A 1532-nucleotide genomic window follows, 5' to 3' on the forward strand; every position below is an offset into this window, starting at 1 on the left:
ATTGAATTAAAGAAAAAAATTACCATGAATAATGCAATTTTTTGTTAATTTTCCTACGATAATACCAACTATTGATTAACCATGAATAATACTAACTTTGGGGGGTATTTTCCTTGAATAATACAAACTTTAGTTTATTAACTAATTTACCAATATTTTTGTCTTATAATCACCTATAGTTTGATTTTTAACATGTTAGGGATTTTCTAGGAAAACACCCCTTTAAGTTGGTATTATTCATGATTAATCAATAGTTGATATTATTGTAGGGAAATTAACAAAATGTTGTATTATTCACGGTAATTTTTCCTTGATTATATTACCTAAGTTGACATATATAAAGAGACACTTAATTTATACTTGCCTGAATTCGATTGTAATATTCTAAGCAAGTATTGTTTTTATTCTAAGGAAATATTCTGATATTCCTACTGCTATATGTGGTTTTACACTAACAAGCTTTTTGTAGGAAAGTTTCTTTGGATACGAAGATACGATGGCTACTTTTAAGGCCTCGACGGATTCAGTTAAGACAAGTTACCGTTAAGGATTCGAAGCTTTAAATGGTATTTAATCTGAAGAAAGAAGCAATGAAAGACACACAAAAACACACTTCAACAATACCTACGAATACACTGTTAAAGTCTTTCAAAGTTTCAAAGAATCTTGTTTCAAGAATTAATCTCAAGCTCTACATTCAAGTTAACCTTCTTAGGTTGTCTGGTAATTTTATAAGAGTAATTTTTGTTCATAAGTTGTAATATTCAATTCATTGTAAAAAAACAAAAGTGAAAGAGAAACATCTTTAGTTCACTAGGATTAGACGTTCAAGTTTGATAGCATTGTGGCTATGTAGAGTTGTCAAAAGATAAGTGAGACCTTCTTCTTAGACTTGTATCTAAAACTCTAAGTGAAAGTAAATAAAGAGTATTTGCCAAAATCCTTTGGAGGACGGAACTCTATACATCTTTGTGTTCATTATTTTCGCACATTTACATTCTATTTTTATCTATTGATCAAAACAAGTCCCAAATTTATCGTAAAAAAACTTATGTTTTTAGTTTCAAGGTCCCGACCTACCTTGTTAAGGCCTTGAGCCCCTAACTTGTTGTCAGCGAAAAGTTTTCATATTCTATTCAACCTGCCCCCCTAAAGTATTTCATCACCCTTATTGATTCTTCGATTGTTGTCAGAGTCTAAATCACAAAAGCTTGATTTAACAATCAGTGAGGAATTTCATTATGAATTCACAAGGTGATGGTAGTTTTGCTCAAGGACGTGCTTCTAACTGTCCTTCTCTTTTCCGTGGAAATAACTTTGCCCATACGCGTTCTCTCATGAAAACGTTCATTATTGATCAAGATCTTAAAATCTGAGACATTATCAAAAATGGTCCCAGATAACCTATGATTGAAAGAGATAGAGTCAGGGTCTCGAAATGTGAAATTGATTATACTCAATCTGACCTTGAACTCATAGGCAAAAACTACAAAGCCATAAATCTTTTATAGTATAGATTGAATGGAGATGAA

This window comes from Amaranthus tricolor, chromosome 7 (genome assembly GCF_026212465.1).
Source record: "Amaranthus tricolor cultivar Red isolate AtriRed21 chromosome 7, ASM2621246v1, whole genome shotgun sequence".
Lineage (NCBI taxonomy): Eukaryota > Viridiplantae > Streptophyta > Magnoliopsida > Caryophyllales > Amaranthaceae > Amaranthus > Amaranthus tricolor.